This window comes from Pelobates fuscus, chromosome 8 (genome assembly GCF_036172605.1).
Source record: "Pelobates fuscus isolate aPelFus1 chromosome 8, aPelFus1.pri, whole genome shotgun sequence".
NCBI lineage: Eukaryota > Metazoa > Chordata > Amphibia > Anura > Pelobatidae > Pelobates > Pelobates fuscus.
In genome coordinates this window covers 4,147,110-4,167,851 of record NC_086324.1, presented here as the reverse complement: position 1 = coordinate 4,167,851, position 20,742 = coordinate 4,147,110, and the positions used below count along the sequence as shown (strand labels likewise).

The following is a 20,742-nucleotide window of genomic DNA, read 5'->3' as shown; positions in this document are numbered from 1 at the left end:
AGTGTCCCTTTAACTCTTTTTACCTTCAAAAGAAGGGTAATGCTATGGGGACCAGGTTTGCCCCCAGCTATGCCAACTTCTTTATGGCAGACTGGGAGTCCAGTGCTGTTTGGGGCAGGCATGCCTGGGAGACAAACCTGGCCTCCTGTTTTAGATTCATTGATGATCTGTTTTTTTATATGGAAAGGTTCAGAGGATTCTCTCAACTCTTTTATCACACATTTAAATACCAATAGTAGTACTTTAGGTGACTTTTATCCTGTGAGCACAGCAAGGAGTCTATCAACTTTTTAAATTTACATATTTTTTATAAAAAAAAAATGGGACAATTCAAACAAAAAAATTTTTTTAAACAAGTACTGTATGCACACACACAGCCATTGATCAAACAAGCTGTTACTACAAACCGTGGCATAAAAAATGCCCCCAAGAGCCAATTCCTACGTATACGTAGGAATTGCTCACACATAGATGATTTTAATCAAGCTCTCCTTTTAAAGATTCAATTTATTGAAAAACTCTACTCTCCTACTAAACTAAGTAACACTATAGAGAATATTAAAAATCAACAAAGAGAAAATAATCTTCCGACACCCCTTCCCTCCCTATTAGCGTTAAATATAACAACCAAAGTGGTTTTATAAAAAGAATAGTCAAAAAACATTAGCACCTTTTTTTTTTTTTTAATTTCTTTATTTTATTGTGCAGATTCAACAAAAATGTCCACATTGCCACAACAGCTTTTGTAGACACACATAGTAACAAGCATCAACATTGCAATGGCTTAGATAGGCCTAGCACATTTTATTTATTAAGAGTATAGTCGTGTTGTCTATTAGTATGTCTGACATGTCCAAATCCTGAGGGGTCCGTGAGTGTGCCTATTGTGTGTGCGTATCTGGGCATGTGTTTAGTAGATCTGCATTAAAACAAGCCATAAAGGTGTACTGTGATGCGGGGTGCACCCCGAACTGGTACATGACTCTTACCCGAGTGTAGCGTTACTCACCTTTCCCAGGGGCCGGCCGCGGTCCTCTCTTCAAGCCGCGCGCGGTCCTGCGGCTGCACGAGCCGCGCGCGGCTCATCCGACGCTTCAGGCAGGAAGGCGGGCAGTGACCGCGAGATGCGGTCACATGTCCCGCCTGAATCTAAGAGCGCGCCGCGAGTCTCGGGCGCGCTCTTAAAGAGACAGTGGGAGCCTAAATTGCCAAAAGGCTCCCACTGGCCCCTGTCATCCCACACACCCCATACACTTACCTTTTGGGGGTGTGGAAGTGACAGGAGCCAATCACATTAGTTTTGAACCTATTTATACTTACCCTTTTCCCTTAGTTCCTTGCCCTATCGTGGTTTCTGCTACAGTTCCCTTTAGTGCTTGTTGTGTTCAGTTGTGTTTCTCCGTATTTGACCTTGGCTTTGTATTCTGACTTCGTTTTCGCTTTCTCCTTGTCTGTACTGTTTGCCGGCTTGCTGATTCCTGTGTACCAGTCCCCGGCTAGTTCTCGTTTACGCTGTCTCTTTGTGCCCTTGACCTCGGATCGTTCCTGACTCTGTACTTCTCCTATTACGTCGAGTCCGGCCACTCTAAGGTCCGGTAGACGTATCTCTCCTCTGTGCTGTCTTCTGTTTGGCTGGATCCTGCGTGTAGGGGTATATTCTCGTTACATTACGATAGGGCAATGGACCCCGCAGATTTAGCTCAACAGATGGCGTCCCATGAGGCTAGATTTGTAGAGCAGGATCACCGTATGGATCAGATAGCTCAGGCTCTCCAGACGCTCTTAGCTAGAACCATTCCAGCAACCGCACCTAACCCTCCCACACCCCTGCTTCCTGAAGTATCCACTTTGCCTACTACTTCGGCCCATTTAACACCTCCTCCTAGGTATGGAGGGGATTCTAAGACTTGCAGAGGGTTCATTAACCAAATAGAGTTTCATTTTGAGATGTATCCACGTTCATTTCCCACAGAGAGGTCTAAAGTTGGGTTCTTTATGCACCAACTTACCGACAAAGCACTTGAATGGGCAAACCCTATTTGGGAGACTAATGGACCTATGGTGCATGACTTTCACAGTTTTCTTACAGCATTTCGCAGAACTTTTGACACTATGAAAAGGTCTAAAAATGGCGCAAGAGCATTAATGAGGGTTAAACAGGGTTCTAGGTCTGTGGCTGATTACGCTATACAGTTTCGTACTCTTGCCTCACAGGTAGATTGGACCAACAATGGGTTAACTACTGCCTTCATGGAAGGCTTATCAGACTCTATATTGGATGAGGTAGCAGCTAAGGAGCTTCCTGTTGCTTTAGAGGACCTTATTGACTACCTCATCGATATAGATAATAGGATTCGTGACAGGCTCTATACCAAGAACAGAAATAGACGTTTTGTTACACCTATTCACCCCAGAGTTGATACACCGGAGAGTGTAAAAGTATCCGAAGAGGAACCTATGCAATTAGGGGTTGCCAAACTCTCTGATAATAAAAAATTACATAGGAGAAGGGAGGGACTCTGCCTATATTGTGGTAGGAGAGACCATATGGTAAAGGAATGACCTTTGCTCCCGGAAAACTCTCGCACCTAAGACCTTATAGGGGACTGGCCTTGGGTGTGATTTCTAAGTCTCCTACATTGCCTCCTAACCGACTGCTTCTCCCTGTTTCATTACATATGGGAGAGAGTTGTATAGTTGAAAATATATACGCCTTGGTTGACTCTGGGGCAGCCGAGAATTTTATAGACTCTGGTTTTGTAAAGAAAAACAACATTCCCATCAGGGAGAAGGAGATACCCTTGGCCGTTGAGGCCATAGATGGTAGACCATTGATATCTCCAGTTGTTACTCATGAGACTGCACCGTTACACATGTACACAGGGGTTTTACACTATGAAACCATTCGGTTCCAGGTCATCACCTCTCCCTCTTCACAGTTAGTGTTAGGGTATCCATGGTTACGTGCCCACAATCCCATTTTTGACTGGGAGACAGGGCAGATAAAATCATGGAGTGAGGCCTGCCATGAATCGTGTACTATTGAAGTTACGCCTGTGAATTCTATTAATGTTCCTACCACTCCTCCTTTGTCTACGGTTATACCCTCTCAGTATTTATCTTTAAAGACTGTCTTTGATAAGAGAGAGGCTGACAAATTACCGCCTCACAGACCCTACGATTGTGCTATTTACTTGTTGCCCGGCACTATACCTCCAAAGGGCAGGGTGTACCCCTTATCGGTTCAAGAAAACCGTGTCATGGAGGAATATATTAAAGAATCATTAGATAAGGGATTTATTAGGAGATCCTCTTCTCCGGCTGGAGCGGGGTTCTTCTTTGTATCGAAGAAAGAAGGTGATTTAAGACCTTGCATTGATTATAGAGGTCTTAATAAAATCACCATCAAAAATGCTTACCCTATACCATTAATAACAGAATTGTTTGACAGGCTCAAACATGCTACGGTATTCACCAAATTAGATCTTAGAGGAGCATACAATTTGATACGTATAAAAAAGGACCACGAATGGAAGACAGCCTTTAACACTAGGTCAGGTCATTATGAGTATACCGTCATGCCATTTGGGCTTTGCAATGCCCCAGCAGTATTCCAAGAGTTTATTAATGATGTCTTGAGAGACTTTATTCACTCATTCGTTATTGTGTACTTAGACGACATTTTAATATATTCTACAGACTTACACACTCATCACAGACATGTTACGACCGTTCTGAAGACCCTTCTTGCTAATGGTCTTTATTGTAAATTAGAAAAATGTCTATTCGACCAATCCGAAGTCCAGTTTTTGGGGTATGTGATTTCCGCTAAGGGTTTTCGTATGGATCCCCGGAAGCTCGCTGCTGTCATAGAATGGCCTCTGCCGCAAGGTCTAAAAGCCATCCAGCGTTTTCTGGGTTTCTCTAATTATTATAGACGTTTTATCAAAGGTTTTTCGTCTATTGTAGCACCTATTACTCGTATGACAAAAAAGGATGGCAATACTCGTGTCTGGTCTACCGAGGCACTTCAAGCTTTTGACTTCCTTAAGACTACGTTCGCCTCTGCACCTATTTTACAGCATCCTGTCCCCTCATTGCCATATATACTTGAAGTTGATGCTTCAGATATCGGGGTAGGTGCTGTTTTATCTCAAAGAGAGTATCCTGAAAAGCCATTGCATCCTTGTGGCTTCTTTTCTAAACAAATGTCCAAAGCAGAGAAGAATTATGATGTGGGTAATCGCGAACTCCTTGCTATCATTTTATCACTCAAAGAATGGAGACATTTGTTAGAAGGCACTAAGGATCCCATCCTCATATTTACGGATCATAAGAACCTGTCCTACCTTAGTGAAGCTAAAAGATTGTCTTCCAGGCAGGCTAGGTGGTCACTGTTCTTGTCCCATTTCAATTATATAATCACCTATAGGCCAGGTGATCGGAACACTAAAGCGGACGCTCTGTCCAGACAGTTTGAAACTATTGACAAACAGGAGATTGATATTACTCCTGTCATTCCCCCAGACAGGATAATAGCAACTACTGTATTATCTATTTCCTCGTCCCTATTGCAGGCCATACAAGCGAAACAAAGCATGGCACCTAGCGAGAGGCCTAATGATAAATTGTTCGTTGACGTTCCCGAGAGACGGGATATTCTGTCACTATATCACGATACTAAGACTGCTGGACATCCTGCTATTTCCAAAACGGTGTCAGCTGTTTCTCTGTATTTTTGGTGGGATACCTTACGTAAGGATGTCACTGACTATATAAGTGCTTGTACTACTTGTGCCTGTATGAAATCCTCTCGTAGAGTTCCTTGTGGGCTGTTGCATCCGTTACCTGTTCCCGAGAGACCTTGGTCCAACCTATCTATGGATTTTATTGTTGAATTACCCCCTTCGAATGGTAACACAGTCATCCTGATGATAGTTGACCGGTTTTCCAAAATGGCTCACTTTGTGTCTCTTCGCAAGTTGCCCACATCCAAGGAACTGGCCCTTATCTTCGCTAGAGAAGTATTTCGGTTACATGGAATGCCCTTATCTATTGTGTCCGATAGGGGTAGCCAATTTATTTCCAGGTTCTGGAAGGCCTTTTGTACAGAAATGGGTATTTCTCTCTCGTTTTCTTCCGCTTACCACCCCCAGTCTAATGGAGCTGCTGAACGTGCCAACCAGTCTCTGGAGCAGTACCTCCGTTGTTTTGTGTCTCACCATCAGGACAATTGGTCTGACCTGCTTCCTTGGGCTGAATTTGCTCGGAGTAACGCCACTCATGATTCTTCCGGCCAAAGCCCTTTTTACGTCGTCTATGGCCAGCATCCCGTTGTTCTTCCGGCTGCATTCTCCTCACAGGGCATGCCAGTTCTGGATGAACATTTGGCTGGTTTGCGTAATACTTGGGAGCAGGTTCAGCGTTCTTTGGTTGACTCTGCTGCTCGCCAGAAGGCTCAGGCTGACAAGCATCGCAGAGCGGCTCCTTCCTATGTTGTGGGGGACAGAGTTTTGCTTTCCACGCGTAATATTCGTCTCCGGGTGCCTTCTATGAAATTGGCTCCCCGCTTCATTGGTCCTTATCGTATTATACATAAGGTTAATCCCGTTTCTTATGCCTTGGGTCTGCCTAAGAATCTGCGCATACCTAATATTTTTCACACCTCGTTGTTGAAGCCTTACGTGCGCAACCGCTATACCTGGCATGCTCCTCCTCCTCCTCCTGTCTCTGTGGAGGGTCATGAGGAATTCGAAGTGTCTGCTGTTCTTGACTCTCGTTTCCTTAGGGGTCGGCTTCAGTACTTGGTGCATTGGAAGGGTTATGGGCCTGAGGAGCGCAGTTGGATTTCTGCTGATGCTGTTCATGCTCCCCGCCTTGTGCGTTCTTTCCGTTCACGTTTTCCTGCCCGACCTAGTCCTGCCCGCCCGGAGGGCGTGTCCTCAGGGGGGGGTACTGTAGCGTTACTCACCTTTCCCAGGGGCCGGCCGCGGTCCTCTCTTCAAGCCGCGCGCGGTCCTGCGGCTGCACGAGCCGCGCGCGGCTCATCCGACGCTTCAGGCAGGAAGGCGGGCAGTGACCGCGAGATGCGGTCACATGTCCCGCCTGAATCTAAGAGCGCGCCGCGAGTTTCGGGCGCGCTCTTAAAGAGACAGTGGGAGCCTAAATTGCCAAAAGGCTCCCATTGGCCCCTGTCATCCCACACACCCCATACACTTACCTTTTGGGGGTGTGGAAGTGACAGGAGCCAATCACATTAGTTTTGAACCTATTTATACTTACCCTTTTCCCTTAGTTCCTGGCCCTATCGTGGTTTCTGCTACAGTTCACTTTAGTGCTTGTTGTGTTCAGTTGTGTTCCTCCGTATTTGACCTTGGCTTTGTATTCTGACTTCGTTTTCGCTTTATCCTTGTCTGTACTGTTTGCCGGCTTGCTGATTCCTGTGTACCAGTCCCCGGCTAGTTCTCGTTTACGCTGTCTCTTTGTGCCCTTGACCTCGGATCGTTCCTGACTCTGTACTTCTCCTATTACGTCGAGTCCGGCCACTCTAAGGTCCGGTAGACGTATCTCTCCTCTGTGCTGTCTTCTGTTTGGCTGGATCCTGCGTGTAGGGGTATATTTTCGTTACACCGAGGTTTTCCCCCTGTCCCCATGTGTATGTCGGTAGCTGCGTCTGCTGATATCGGTTAATGGGGAGAGTCAGGAGCAGGCACGGTTGGGAGTGCCTCTGGTCCTCAGTGTGTAAGTGTTCCCCGGTAAGAAGTGTAGTAATTGTCGTTGTGGGGCCGTCTCGGGTGTGAGGAGGTTAAGCTAGGTGGACCTAACATTAGCACCTTTTAAGATGATCTAATATTATTTTTAGAGGTGCACCAAATTTTAAAACTATTCTAACTAATAATTATACTAAAGAAAATAAACTCCTCACCCCCCGTACATTCACAGTAAATTGCACTGGTCCTTCCACCCAGTCTAAAGCCACCCATTTTAAATCAAACAGAACCAACAAAAGTTATAACATTAAAGATCTGTGTCACTTGCAAAGGTTTCCCATATCTTTATTTGCCTTACTCGTGCATTAACTATATTTAATTAGTTGTTCTTTTTCTTTTTGTGTTTAAAAGACGTTAATATTAGGACTACAGTCAAAAGATGCAATGCAAATTGCTTAATTCCTGAGTCATGTGACCCACCTATTCCCTGCTAAAACTACTGCAGAATCTCCGGTGCACACTCGCGAGTCACGTGACTCGCTATACCTAATTATTACTAGACATAGAAGTTTCGTTTTTTAAAACTTTTACTACTGTTGGAATCAGTTACACTCATAATCTTTTCAATATGTCTTTCTTTCATGTTTTAATCATGTATTTATATTCTCTTATTCTATTGGTTGCTGATCTATGATGGGTTTTTTGGGCGCCAATTTTAAGCAATTAGATCCCTATATATACTCAGAATAGCCAGGTCTTAAATTCTATCCCATTTGAAAAAGCCCTAGTGGCGAAACGCGTTATGGTTATTTTATTTTATTTTTTTTAATATAATTTTTATTGGAGAAATTTTCCTTTTTTTTTTCTTTACATATACAACAATATACTGGTCTCACATTTTGTTTAACAGACAAATACAGAATCCAATATCGTTCCATTAAATTATATATCTTCGAAATTTGTCTTGTGATCAATTGTAGCTCAGTATATATCACATACAAACATGGTCTACAAACAAAAAAAAAAAAAAAAATTACAAAGAAGAAACAAAGACACAGACAATAAACCCCCACACCAAATCTAGAGCACAAGATCAATTAATTTCAATACTCGCTTATGTGTATTCTATCGTCTCTTATCTATATTAATCTCTTTCCATATGCCAACTGCTAAATTTCAAATAGTGGTGTAATTAAGAAAGCCGATTAGAGGAACAAAATAATATCTTATATTTATGCAACCAATCCCCATACCATTGTTTTTTCTTTGAATTCTCATTGTTGATCATCTCGTGTTCCATAGATATTTGGAACAATACCTGATCAATCAATAGACGTTTGTTATACGGCTTAGATGATTTCCATTGTCTCGCTATAATAATTTTAACAGCGACTAAACAATGAATAGCAAAACAAATGTCTTTTTTTGAATCAAATGACAAATTTAGATGTAAAAGAGCAGAAGCAGCATTTTCCATAATTCTATTAGTCGTCACAGTTGTGAAAATGTTAAAGGCCCAAGACCATAGATACTTAACAGCTGGGCAGGCCCACCAAATATGTATATAAGTACCTGGGTAGGTACCACATCTCCAACAAGTTGGGTCAGAATTATGGTACATTCTCGCCAATCTAGCCGGAGTATAGTACCATCTATAGAGGACTTTAAAGTGGCATTCAGACAGGTTCAAACAATGAATATATTTATTCACCAGACTCAAAGAGACGTTCCAGTCATCCAAAGAAATTTGCAGTTCTAATTCTTGTTCCCACGTCTTAATCAAGCTGTGGGGAGACTCCTTAAGAGCTTCGAGCATTGATGCGGCAACAGACATAATCTTGTTAATAGATTGGAAATTAAATATGACTTCTAACTTTTTAACAAAAATGGAAGATGATTTAATCACATTTTTATGAATAAAGTTTTTTATGCGGAGATAAGTAAAAATTTCTCTGCGCGGGATATGCAGAGTGTCAATAATATTCTGGAAGGGTAGGATATTGTCTCCCTGCATAATTTCTGCAATTCTTATTTTATCCGCTCGGACCCAATTCTTTAACGAAAAGTCTTGTATAAGTAGTTGCAATATATCCAAGGCACATGTCTTAGGTATCATATTTATTAGGCCTAATTTTTTTTTAATTAGTATCCACTCTTCTAATATTTGGGATAGTATCGCTGAATTGTTTATAGGCGAGTTTATTAAATTTTTACTTGTAACTGTCCACATCAAATATTGTAATTTGTCCACATAGGCCACTTCAGCCTCCATAATATACCATGGTTCCAAGACCTGTTTAGGGTCCTGAAGGAAATATATATGCCTAATAATGCTAGCGTGATAACTATAAAGAATACTAGGGAAATGTAGGCCTCCATTTGTCAATTTTTTGGTTAAGATCTTTTGGGCAATTCTTGGTTTTTTGTTATTCCAGATAAAATTGTTGAAGTATGTTTGGATCATCGCCAACCAAGGTCTGGGAACCCCAAGCGGAATCATGGAAAACCGATATAGCCATTTAGGCAAAATATATGAATTAATGATGTTTATTTTTCCTTGCCAGGAATTTTCTAAATTTCTCCATTTTCTAAGTTTGAGGTTCATATTTCTCATAAGAATCGCAATATTCCGCTCCATTATTTCTGACACTTTAGATGTTATAACTAATCCCAAGTAGTTTATTTGTGAATCGGTCCATATAAATTTATAGCTTAGGGCTAAACTATTTATTATCTCATTATTCAAGTTCATAAACATTGCCGTAGATTTATTTATATTTAGCTTGAAATTTGAGATAGCAGAGTATCTGTCGATCTCAAACATTAAAAATTTTAAAGACGGCTCAGGAGCTGACAGCGTAAGTAACGCGTCATCCGCATAGAGAGATATTTTAGCATTCAACGAATTGGTTTGTACACCTTTTATTAATGCATTGTTCCTAATGTTAATAGCCAATGGCTCAATAGACAAGATATACAACAGGGGAGAAAGAGGGCATCCCTGTCGCGTGCCATTTTTGAGTGCAAACCACCCTGCTGTGATGTTCGGACCCACAGTTCTGGCAGAAGGAGAAGAGTAGAGAGCCATAATGGCGTTGTGTATCCAGCCCGTAAGGCCGAAAGCCTTAAGGGCTTCACTTAGATAGCCCCACCCGACCCTGTCAAATGCTTTCTCGGCATCTAATGACAGGGTCAGGAGGGGAAGCTCATTTCTATTGGCCCAATCTATAATGTCAATTATTCTCCTGGTATTGTTGGACGCTAACCTGCCTGGGACAAATCCAATTTGATCAGGGTGAATCAGTGACGAAATAATTTTCTTGATTCTGTCGGCAATTATTGCCGCATATAGCTTCATATCTGTGTTGATTAACACTATGGGTCTATAATTACCGGGATCAGAACTTAATTTATTTTGTTTCAATATTGGGATAATATTCGCCTGCAACAATTCAGATGGAAAAGATTTATTTAGGGCTATTTGATTGAACATTTCTGTTAAGGGATTAATTAATAGAGGCTGCATCTGTCTATAATACATATTCGTAAAGCCATCTGGTCCCGGAGTTTTGTTAGTAGGAAGTCTATTTATTTGCAATTTGACTTCATCCACCGAAATGGTCCTATTTAAAATTATTAGATCTTGCGATGTAACTTTAGGAATCTGGGTACAGGCTAGATAATTTTGAATATCGTTTAAATTAGGAGACAGTTTGAGATTGTATAGATCCTCATAAAATTGATTAAATCTCTCCCCAATTGCAGAAGGTGTCGAATAGATCTTTTGTCCATCTGTCAATTGTTCGACTCTATTTTTTGCGTAATGATTTTGCAGTCTTTTTGTCAAATTTTTATTTGCCCTGTTTCCAGTATAATAATTATTTAATTTTAGTTTGTGAATATTTAATTTGATTTTTTGTTCAACCTTCAAATTAATCTGTTTTTTTAAAGTGTTTAGCTTGGTTTTTAATACTGTAGATGGCTTCTGTTTATTAAGTTTAGATATATTATAAAACTCGATGTATAAATCGGTCAGGGTCTTACCATTGAGGATCCTCATTTTATGGGCTAATTTAATTAAGTAACCACGCATAACGGCTTTGTGTGTACACCAATTATTTGCCGGTGTTGTATCAGAGGAACTATTTTCTAGCCAGAAATTATTTAATAATTGAATTAATTCCTTTTTATTCTTTGCATCATTATGAAGGGCATCATTTAGTCTCCATGTAGTACGGGCCATAGGGGATTTATTTCCAAGATCCATTAATATGAGGCTGTGGTCTGACCATAGACTCTCTCTGATTTCAATTGAGTTGCACAAAGATATCGAATTTGCGTCAAGGAGACAAAAATCAATGCGTGCATACGTACCGTGCACACATGATTGGTGAGAATAGTCTTTATCAGTGGGATGTAATAGTCTCCATATATCATGGATATTATATTGTTTAGAAATATTGTAAAGTCTTTTAGCCTGTTTAATAGTTCTTTTATCACAAAGTTTTTTAGAGATATGCGTCTTATCCATTTTAGGATCCCATACACAATTAAAATCCCCCGCTATAATTAGATGTCCCTTGGATACTTTATCGACTCGATCCATTATGGTCGCAAATTTAGTCATAGGATCAACATTCGGGAGATAGACATTAACAAGAGTGTAAGTCACTTTATCAATAATGCAAACAATAATTATGGATCTAGCTTCTGGATCTAATTCAATATATTTAATTTCCAAATCTATATTACAATTAAACACAACTGCAACACCTCTTTTTTTGTTATCTCTTAGTGAAGCGTGGACAATATTAGAGTATTTATGCCCTCCCCATCTTTGTTTGATATGTTTAAGCCAATGAGTTTCTTGTAGGAATGCCACCTGCACATTATGCTCATTAAGAGTATTATATAGTCTTCTCCTTTTTTTATTAGTATTCATGCCCTGGACATTCAGCGATAAAAACCTAAGCATCTGGAGTTATCGGAGATTGCACATATATTATACTATTCGAAGCCCCGATATCTGGAGGCAAAAAAGCTTTAGTATCATTAAATAAAATACCTTTATCAAGGATATCGTATGCTCTAAAAAAAAAAAATTAAAAAAAAGGACAAAAAAAAGAACACCCATAGAAAAACACAACAACAAACATATTGCGCCTAGTCTCGCCGAATGGATTCGTAGTGGATTCAGCGTCAATACACTACATAAAACAAACTTAAAAAGAGCGTAGTTCTTTTTTCTCTTTTTAACCCGTAGATTTCTGATTACCATAGAAATCCACGGAAACAGTGTAGTAGCACTACACCAAGAGGGGCAACCCATCGAGAGGCAAGGGGAAAGGAAAAGAAAAAAAAAAGGCAGCCTCATAGGATCATGCTATTTCTAATAGATAGAGAATAAACAAAAATAACCTCGTCTAGTGTCACAAGTAGACAAGATTCCGATTGTTTCAATTAATTTCAAACAAGATAAGCACAATACGTATCAGCCTTTATTTTGTGCCGCTATACATCCGAGTGGCATAGTGTACGGACACCTAGAACTAGATTGTCCGTTTACACCTGCCACTCGGAGGTGGTTAGGCAAAACCTTGCACTTCTTAAAAATAGTAAATAGTGATAGTAATAATAGAGGAAAAAAAAAAAAAAGAAAAAAATAATTTTTTTATATCAAACCCATGTGTCATTATATTGCATGATGTTATCTGTGGGTAGGCCAGATATCCTTAGATGGTTTATCCCCATATTTAAGCCATAACCATAGATCAGGTTATTCTATAATAGAGCTATTAGATATACTATGTTATGATCATCACCGCGGAACAATATCCATTGATATAGATTTGTAAGATCCTAACATCTCAATGTGTAGATATATTCTGTTTTATCAAAATATCTGTGGATAAGCCACATATCCTCATCGAAAGCACAATATATACATTGTGCACCACCGTCGATGAGTCGACCGTAATAATTAAGTTGTTCTATGGTGACACCATTACGCACAATATATCGTATTTAGCACCATACAAAAATATAAACAATATACATACGAAAAAAAAAAAAAATAGAATATCAAACCAGTGTGTCATTATATTACATTATGTTATCTGTGGATAAACCTCATATCCTCATCAGAACACAATACATACATTGTGTACCACCCTCATTAAATCCACCTTAATAATTAATTTGTTCTATGGTAAAACCATTGCACATACTACATCATATTTAGGACCCTGCAGAAATATCAAACAATATACGAGAGAAGAAAAAAAAGAGGGAAAAAAAGGAAAAAAAAAAATTTCTCTCTTTTTTTCTATCAAACCCATGTGTCATTTACATTACTTCGTGTCAGAATATCTCCCCACAAACCAGACCCGAATTCTTTATAATAGTGTTAAATTGACTTAATAGTCATTGTATAGCGTCTCTCACTTAACATCTATCTACCCTACATCAAACCTATTACATACATTATTTATCACCTCATTTAAGTCATCCAAAATAGCTAAATTGTTCTATGTGAGTGCTATTCCATATATTATCCAATATTCAACCCCGTAGAAAGATATTGATTACAATATCTATAGTAATGGATCGTGCTATTATATTATTTCGACATATCTGTGCATAGACCTCAAAAAACATTTTTCCGTATCCTCTATAATAGTGTTACTGTGGTACAATTAAGCTAATAGGCATTATACAATGCCTGATAATTAGTGTAAAAAGTTCCCAAACCTTACGTCAAACAACCAATTTACTTTATATCTATTGTTTACACCCTTACTTAGGCCGCAGTAGTTGGTTAAATTATTCTGTAGTAGTGCTGTTACGTATATTATACCATTATCATCCCCGCATGTCAGGAGACTGAGCATCAACCGCCCCGAGAATATTTCCCATGTCGTTTCTAGTAATATTAATTGGCCTAACAAACCTTAAACCATGTGTATTGGGAGAAAAAAAAAAAAAAAACACCACTAAGTCACATTGTTAAACGACTGCCCTATCTAATAATCATCCTGATTCACCCCCCCCCCCTCCCCCAGACCCCACACAGCGCTCTGGATCTGCTATAGTAGTTTCTTGCCCCTCAACCATTCAAGTAAATCAGAATTTGAATCAAAAGTCTCTCTTTTTTCTTCATGTGTCAGAGACAGCTTTAGGGGATATAACCACCTATATCTTATGTTATGGGCTCTGAGAATTTGGGTTGCTGAACTAAATAATTTCCTGTTCTGACGAGTTTCGTACGATAGATCCCGAAAGACCTGAATGTTTTGGAAGCGTCCAGAATTGCTTTGCCCAGTTCTGACAGAGTTTCGAATTGATTCTTTGAATTCATAAGAAAAAAAACAAGCAATAATGTCCCTTGGTAGATCTTTCTGAATAGATTGGGGTTTGAATATCCTGTGACACCTTTCTATTATTTGGTCATGTGGGTCGAACCGAATTCCCAGTGATGCAACAAAGTCCAGCAGAATTTGTTTAGTGTCTTCTTGTCTATCCTTCTCCGGTATATTCCTAAAACGTAAATTCTTACGACGACTACGGTCTTCTAGATCAATTAATTTATTTTCAAGAGCCAAGATCTTGCTTTGGGCCTTCTTGTTTTCATCTGTAAGAGATTTAACTTGAAAATCAATTGCTTTAAATTGGTCCTCCATCCTTTGAATATTGACCGAAAGGAGATTTATCTCTTGTTTAAATTCTGTTTTTATTTCTGCCGCAGTCACCGCCAATTCATTCTTTATTTCTTCCAAATGCGATCTTAAAGTAATGCGTAATAAAGTAGGCGTAATTAGATCTGTTTCAATAGTGGTTAACCCCTCGGCTTCACATGCCTCAAGAGTAGAGTCGTTAACATTATCTTTCAATTTCGGATTTTTATGATGTTGGGGGGAGAAATAGGTATTCAGTGACTTGTCCTGTGAGACCTCTCTCTTATCCTTTCTTGATGAGGATTTATTATCAGTAGATTTCTTTGAAGCCATATTCAGTTGTATTGTATTGCCACTGCCACGTATATTGTGTGGTATATAGGCAGAAATGAAAAATTAATATAGAGGATATATAAAATTACAAAGTATAAAATTATAATGTGCCCCACGAGGCTTTAACAATGTCGAGAGCCCCAGCTGCGTTATTCAAAGAAAAAACATGAGTTCTCCCACATGATTAATATGCATACCTGCAACCTTAAACAGCAGTGATAGCCTGAAAACGTTTAGGAGAGCTCTCAACTACTCGTTTGGACAGGTTCTTTGGGTTAAAAAACCACACTCCTTGTCACTCTGAGAAGTAAACCTGATATGAAGTTATTGACAGAAGGGTACAAAAAAACCTCATAAAACACAGATGAGGAAGATTAGATTTGTTTTGACTGATTCTGCCGAATGTTCAAAAAAAAAAAAAAAAAAAATGACTGGAGTAGGAAAATCACAGTTAAAGAAGATATATCCAAGTTTCTGTCTCAGGAGATGAACAGGGTAATACCCGTGTTGGTCCTTAGGGACTAAGCAGCCCAGTTCATTCCAGTAGTCTTTAGTACCATATTATACCAAATTTATGGCAAGCAAAAAAAAAAAAAAAAAAAGCGGCCACGTGGAAAATCGAAAGTACCTTCACTTGAGAAGAGAGAAGTCTCACACAAGGCAGAACCACAGCAAAGACAAAGTGCCGTTATAGCATGGTGAGTTGAGGGCTGAGTTGAGGGGAGGGGGATCTGTGTGTATGCCTCCTAGGATGAACCATCAAGGCTGACGCGGGGATGCCGACAGGAATGCAGACGCCTCATCGGAGAGCGGCCGCTTCAAAGCCCGCCATCGCCCGCCATCCCCCTCGCCGGCAGATGCCCCTCCTCTTCGGTCACGACGATACCGCACGCGGGCACGTCCGCACGTCATAACGCACCCCCCAGCAGCGTTATCTCCTGCCCAACGTTATGGTTATTTTAATTGTTATTTTCTTAATGAAAGACTTTTTGGTTACAAGATTGTGCCAATCATTTTTTTAATTACACATTTTTATATGGTGGGGGCCCTAAATAAGAATGTGGAGGGGGGGACCTACTGTCCTCTCCCCCCGGCCCCCACACGCCCTAAATAACAATAAGGGGGGGGACCTACTGTCCTCCCCCCGGCCCTAATAACAATTCTTTGGAATTTTCTCACGCTGTGTAAAATGACACAGAGCACTCTGATTGGTTAGCTTGAAATACAGCCAATCAGAGTGCTTTGTGTCATTTTACACAGCGTGGGAAAGTTCTTTGGAATTTCCCCACGCTGTGTAAAATGACACAGAGCACTCTGATTGGTTAGCTTGAAATACAGCCAATCAGAGTGCTTTGTGTCATTTTACACAGCGTGGGAAAGTTCTTTGGAATTTTCCCACGCTGTGTAAAATGACACAGAGCACTCTGATTGGTTAGCTTGAAATACAGCCAGAGTGCTTTGTGTGTATGCTGTGTAATTTGACTCATAACACTCTGATTGGTTACTTAATCCACCAATCAGAGTGCTCTGTGTCATTTTACACAGCGTGGGAAAGTTCTTTGGAATTTTCCCACGCTGTGTACATTTTTATTTAGGGCCCCCACCCACCGCTCAGGGGTGGGGGCCGGGGGGGAGGACAGTAGCGACCCCCTTATTGTTATTTAGGGCCCCCACCCGCCGCGCAGAGGGGAGGACATTGTGGGGGCCGGGGGGGGGGAGGACATTAGGTCCCTCCTCCAATTTTTATTTATGGCGGGTGGGGGCCAGGGGGGAACACAGTAGGTCCCCCCAATTTTTATTTATGGCCCCCACACACCGCTCAGGGGTGGGGGCCGGGGGGGAGGACAGTAGGTCCCCCCCCCAAAATTCTTATTTATGGCCCCCACCCACCGCTGAGGACCCGCAATAGGTCCAGCTACAGGCTGCTCACTGTTTAATAGACATGCCCCAACTAGCTGCATCTTTTATTTTACTGAGAGCACTATTAGCTGTTTTTTATATATCCCTCTCCTGAGTGTTGGACACCACCCCTCTGTAGGACTCCCATCACATATCCTTTAAAGCGGGGATTATACCGATGTACGCTCTTCACACCAGAGCTGGGTATAGCTCTTTTAAATGTGAGTTGACTACATATATCCGTCTATTTTATCTTCACTTGCCTCTACATATTGCACCATTGGCTTTTCCCATTCTTGTTTTACATACAAGCAAGGAGGTTTAACAACTAAAGAAATCGAGGACACTACACCCAAAAACAAGCACTTTATAAAGACATTTACCTCTGAGTGAGACCCTATCTTTCAAATTTATTTTTGGTTCTCTCATCTTTTGGTGATTTTATTAGAACTTTAGACTATTGTGTATATTATTATTATTATTATTTTTATCATTAATATCTACCTCTTGAGGCAGCCCTTCTTCTGTTATTTTCTGTGTCACATTCCAGCGTGTACTCCCAGAACTATGTGTTGTCTGGTTACTGGGAGGGGAAAGGGCTAATCACTAATCACTGTTCCAGTGTGGAGCATTCAACAGGGAAAGTCCTTGTAAGGTAGAGCTCCCAGGACTGAGTGTCGTCCGGTGCCTGGGGGAGGTAGAGCGAGTTCCCCATTCAGCTCCGGGAGGGAGCGGCTCCAGGACCCCAGTCAAGCCACAGCCACTGTGCGCAGAGATGCTGCGGGTTGTCCCCTGTTCTACCTGGGAAGCAGTCCTTGGCGGAGGTACCCAGCCGGGTACAGGGAGCTCCGTTAAACTTACTATTTTTATTTTTATTTAAGTACACTTTCCTGTATAGGGTGGAGAGATGTGGTAGAGACCACTTATATAAAAGACCACATATATTTCCTTCATATGGTGAACGTGATAAATTAAAATCATTAAGCATTTACAATTTGAGTGAGATCAATTTTCATTTTTCTTTAGTCCCTACCAGACTGGCCAAAATGTCGAACGTACAACCCTCCATTTGTTGGAGATGAAATGATAAAGAGGAGATATTCCTTCATTTCTGGGGCTGTGAGTTAATAACACCATTTTGGAATATGACTCTCTTGCAAATATTGAATCCCCAAAACTACCGGGGCCGGTTTACTATATTTAAAACTATGTTCATGGCAAACAAAAGATTTTTTTATTCATTGTATGATCACAACAAAATTTGAATAGCCAGAAAATGGAAATCCTCTGAACCACAATCCTGGCTCCAGTTTAGAAACCAACTCTGCTTTCAAGTAACAATGGAACAAACGATGTATAGCTCTAGTGGTAAATCGTAGGTTGTGTAAGTGATGGGAGAACTGGCAACTTACAGTAGACGTACCGCATGCTATGGGCTGAGGGTGTTAAAGCTATAGATAGTTAATCTTCCCGCTCTCCTGCTGCGGTTTTAGTCTTAGCTTTTATCTTTTTTATTATTATTATTTATTTATTTTAAGTGTTTATTGTCTATATCTGTTGGGAAGTAATGCTATATTAAAACTCACATTGAATGAATACAATTATCTAGTTGTTTGAGAGAGGGCGAGGAAGAAGGGATATAGGACCGTAGAGAAACGTCTGAAAATATTGGAAGAACTGTCTCATCATATTTACACAACTGAGTGTCTCTGTAGCGGTTCCTATTTACCATATCATTTTAGAAAAAATTCCATTTTAGATTACGATTACTCGAGTATAAGCCGACCCGAATATAAGCCGAGGCCCCTAATTTTACCCCAAAAAACTGGGAAAACTTATTGACTCGAGTATAAGACTAGGGTGGAAAATGCAGCAGCTACTGGTAAATTTCTAAATAAAATTAGATCCTAAAAAAATATATTAATTGAATATTTATTTACAGTGTGTGTATAATGAATGCAGTGTGAGTGTATGAATGCAGTGTGTGTATGAGTGCAGCGTGTGTGTATTAGTGCAGCATGTGTGTATGAGTGCAGCGTGTTTGTATGAGTGCAGCGTGTGTGTATGAGTGCAGCGTGTGTATGAGTGCAGCGTGTGTGTATGAGTGCAGCGTGTGTGTATGAGTGCAGCGTGTGTGTGTATGAGTGCAGTGTGTGTGTGTATGAGTGCAGTGTGTGTGTGTATGAGTGGTGTGTGTGTGTGTTGCAGAGCCCTGGTGGGGGGTGGGCAATTTTTTTTATTATTATTTTTATTTATTTTTTTTAAATTTTTTTTATTATTATTATTTATTATTATTATTTTAGTTAATTTAATTATTATAATTTTTGATTATTATTTATTATTTAATTTAATTATTATTACTATATATTTTTGTTCGTCCCCCCTCCCTGCTTGATATATGGCAGGGAGGGGGGCTCTCCTTCCCTGGTGGTCCAGTGGCATTGGCAGTTCAGTGGGGGGGAGGGGGGCTGTCAGGAAGCACTTACCTCTCCTGCAGCTCCTGTCAGCTCTCTCCTCCTCCGCGCCAGTCCGTGCAGCGCTTCTGTCAGCTCCACTGTAAGTCTCGCGAGAGCCGCACTATGACCCCGCGGCTCTCGCGAGACTTACACTGGGAGCCGACCGAGGTGCTGAACGGACCGGCGTGGAGGAGAAGGGAGCTGACAGGAGCTGCAGGACAGGTAAGTTACACCTCTGACAGCCCCCACAGCCCCTGTCTGTATTATGGCAATGCAAATTGCCATAATACAGACTATTGACTCGAGTATAAGCCGAGTTGTGCTGAATGTGCTGAAAAATGTGCTGAAAAACTCGGCTTATACTCGAGTATATACGGTATATTCACGTACTCTCCCTCTCTCTTTCTCCCCTGTCTGCCTAATGTGGAGATATTTGTTAGTCTGCTCTGAAAGGGATGACTATCTGCCTTACCGTTTGTATTCTGTATTTCAAGTGTATATATGAAATCTAAAAACAAGATTAAAAAATACAAAACACTTCAGCTTACTTAGCACTGGCACCGGTATTGGGGTACTGTGACGTAATTAGTGTAGGACCCACTGATATTGGGGTACTATGACATTAGTGTAGGAGCCACAAATATTGGGGTACTGTGACGTAATTAGTGTAGGACCCACTGATATTGGGGTACTATGACATTAGTGTAGGAGCCACAAATATTGGGGTACTGTGACGTAATTAGTGTAGGACCCACGGATATTGGGGTACTGTGATGTAATTAGTGTAGGACCCACTGATATCGGGGTACTGTGATGTTATTAGTGTAGGAACCACCGATATTGGGGTCCTGTGACATAATTAGTGTAGGACCCACCGATATTGGGGTACTGTGACGTAATCAGTGTAGGAGCCACAGATATTGGGGTACTGTGACGTAATTAGTGTAGGACCCACCGATATTGGGGTACTGTGATGTTATTCGTGTAGGAACCACCGATATTGGGGTACTGTGACATAATTAGTGTAGGACCCACCGATATTGGGGTCCTGTGACATAATTAGTGTAGGACCCACCGGTATTGGGGTACTGTAACGTAATTAGTGTAGGACCCTCCAATATTGGGGTACTGTAATGTAATTAGTGTAGAACCCACCGATATTGGGGTACTGTAACGTAATTAGTGTAGGACCCTCCAATATTGGGGTACTGTGACGTAATTAGTGTAGGACCCACTGATGTTGGGGTACTGTGACATAATTAGTGTAGTACCCACCGACATTGTGGTACTGTGACGTAATTAGTGTAGGACCCAGTGATCCTGGGGTACTGTGACGTAATTAGTGTAGGACCCACCGATATTGGGGTTCTGTGACGTAGTGTGGGCTTAACACAATATGGCCGTATGGTGGAACTTAAAACCCCAGGTTTGTTTACTGAGATAGGTGATTTTCAGTAGCATTGTAAAAGTAAAAATATATGTTTATGTGTGCTATGTTCCTTAATCTGTTTTATGTAGAATAAAACTTGGCTGATAACGGGCTGTGCTCATTGGCGGGGACTGTCACCCAATGAGTGCGGCCCGGCACAGCCCTGCATTGCTTTATAGAGCTATGGTGTGAGAGACACCCTGTGTGTCGAAACGCTGCCGTCCTGTGATGACCAAATAAAA

At 40.9% G+C, this 20,742-nt stretch overlaps 1 protein-coding gene across 1 annotated transcript in view; it reads left to right on the top strand.

Annotated features, from left to right (window-relative positions):
* The window catches only part of PARP9 (poly(ADP-ribose) polymerase family member 9), a 74,794-nt gene that overhangs the window by 20,032 nt on the left and 34,020 nt on the right, over nucleotides 1-20,742 (top strand). The window lies entirely within an intron of this gene.